A 2878-nucleotide genomic window follows, 5' to 3' on the forward strand; every position below is an offset into this window, starting at 1 on the left:
ATTTATTAACTCAATTCGTATTAATCAATTCAAATTTAGTTTATCTGCTCATTTAACAGCTTTAAATTTGAGTCAAAGTTATTAAATCACGTCGAACTCATTATTACGAGACGGAAGAAATTAGAACAAGTCATAGCAAGATAAAAAGCAATAACGCGGATATGCAATTGGCAGCCCATAAGTGACCAAAGAGCTTTAAAATAACATGTTTTTTTTATGCCTATAAATATTTGAACGACACATTATTCCCTCAACACATCACAAAGCTAATAAGCATCTATAATTCTTCATATCATACTTTTCATTTTCAAAATGAGTATATCAAACAACTCTTTTGTTGCTATATTTTTCTTCTTCTACTCTCTACCATGCAATCCCACGCACAACTTTCTTCCACATTCTACAGCCGCACTTGTCCTAACGCTCTTAACACGATCCGTACGAGTGTTCGACAAGCAGGTTCAATGTTCTAAGAACAGAGAAATCAAACTGAAAATCTATATATTACTTCTGCCTTGTTTACATACATATATATATGAATAGTAAAGGAATTTTATAACTACTCTAACTAACTTTCTATCTAATTAGTCCTCTAGATTATTACAAATTACATTTATACCAACTTACTTAAGTGATGGCTTCTTTAATACTCCCCCTCAAGTTTGAAGGTAAGAACAAATTCATTACACCAAACTTGGACAACAAATATTCATGTTGAGATTTTCCTAGACCCTTAGTTAACATATCAGCTTCTTGTTCCTTAGTGTGTAGATACTTTGTTTCAACTAATCTTTGCTGAATTTTCTCACGTATGAAATGACAATCCAACTCAATGTGTTTTGTTCTTTCATGTAATACTGGATTAGCAGCAATTTGTATTACTGACTTACTATCACTGTAAACAGTGACTGGAGTTTGAATTTTAGCTCCCAATTCATTAAACAACTTAACTATCCATGTAATCTCAGCTATAGCACTGGCCATACTTCTATACTCAGCTTCAGCTGAGCTTCTAGATACGGTGGCATGTTTCTTTGATTTCCAAGAGACTAATGATTCTCTCAGCTTCACCATAAAACCCGAAACTGATCTTCTTGTCTGTAAACAAGTTCCCCAATCTGCATCACAGTAAAGTTTTAACTGTTTGGAGCTTTTACTAGATAATAGTACTCCTTGTCCTGCTTGACCTTTTATGTATCTTACAACTTTGAGTGCAACATTTAAATGAGATTGTTTTGGTTGATGAAGAAATTGACTCAGTGTTTGAGTAGCAACTGAAATATCTTGTCTTGTAACATTAAGATATAATAACTTGCCAATTAGTCTTGTGTATATAGTTGCATCTTCCAGTAGCTTATCTTCATTGTCTTTTCCATTTATATCATCATACTCTTTAGTTGTTAGTCTAACATATGGATCCAGTATTGTAGAGACTGGTTTAGCAGCACCAAGTCCTACCTCAGAAATAATTTCGAAAGTGTATTTTCTTTGATTCATTACAATACCTTCTTGTGACCTGGCAAATTCAATCCCAAGAAAGTATCTTAAGTCTCCTAATTCTTTCATCTTGAAAGTATTCAATAGTATTCCTTTGTATCTTGTATCAAATTAAGATCATTTCCAGTAATCATCATATCATCTACATAGACTAAAATTATCACCAAGGATTCACCAGTCCTTTTTATAAACAGTGAGTAATCTAGATGGCTTTGAACAAAACCAAGATTGAGAGTGCCTCTGTGAGTTTTACATTCCATTGTCTAGGTTCCTGTTTCAAACCATATAAGGATTTAATGAGCTTACACACTGGTTTCTCCCCCTGCACATTAAAACCTTTGGGTGTTTGAAAACTTTGAGGAAGGGTCATATAAACCTCTTCAAATAGATCACCTTGAAGAAATGCATTTGAAACATCCATCTGATGAACATGCCATTTTGCAGTAGCAGCAAGTGCTAATACAACTCGACCCCCGATTTCCCATACTATTGAAACCAACAAGAAAAAGGACTTGCTCTGATTGTAACCATTTTCACCACTGGAGAAAAGGTTTCTTGATAATCAATACCTTCTCTTTGATTGAATCCTTTTGCAACTAATCGAGCTTTAAATCTATCTACCTCACCTGAAGCTAAATATTTGATTTTGAACACCCACTTGCACCCAATAGCCTTCTTGCCTGGGAGTAAAGGAACAATAGTCCAAGTGTTGTTAGCATCCAAGGCTGAAATTTCAGAGGTCATAGCATTTACCCATCTCTGATCAGAACATGCTTCCTCAAATGTTGATGGTTCAACATCATTACAAAACTTGGATAGAAATGTCAGATAGGGAGTATATAAATGATCATAAGTAACTGTAACGACCTGTTTAGTCGTTTTGAGCAGCAGATTTTATTTATGGAAAAACTGGCTGAGTCGACGGATCCCACGATGAACCGTCATGGGCACGACGGACCGTCGTGGGGGTCTCGCTCCAAAACACTTAGAATTCTGAAAATTGGGTACTGAAATCGACTCTCTGAACTTCGTAACGGAATGGCAGGACGGACCGTCGTGGGCACGACGGACCGTCACACATCTTCCACAGAAATTTAGTCTCTGAACTTGGTGACGGACGTGCAGGACGGACCGTCACAGTCGTGACGGACCGTCACAGTCTCCGTCAGTTCACTTGGATCGGAATTCTGCTAAAGTTTTTAAAGGGGCGTTTTGGACTTTTCATGCTTATAATTATAAAGTTAGTGGTTTAATGTTAATAATTCAATTACTTGGGGGTTAAAAGAGATAACCTTGAAACAAATAGTGGGGTGTTTTCCCATCTATTATACTTAATTATATGCTAATTAGGGTAAAAGAAAGAGGATTTGAATAAGAAAAA

General features: G+C 35.9%; 1 pseudogene; it reads left to right on the top strand.

Annotated features, from left to right (window-relative positions):
• The first annotated feature begins 312 nt into the window (after positions 1-312).
• Positions 313-2878, top strand: part of LOC107003956 — a 39429-nt pseudogene continuing 36863 nt past the window's right edge.

The sequence above is a fragment of the Solanum pennellii genome, chromosome 11, assembly GCF_001406875.1.
Source record: "Solanum pennellii chromosome 11, SPENNV200".
NCBI classification, from domain to species: Eukaryota; Viridiplantae; Streptophyta; class Magnoliopsida; order Solanales; family Solanaceae; genus Solanum; species Solanum pennellii.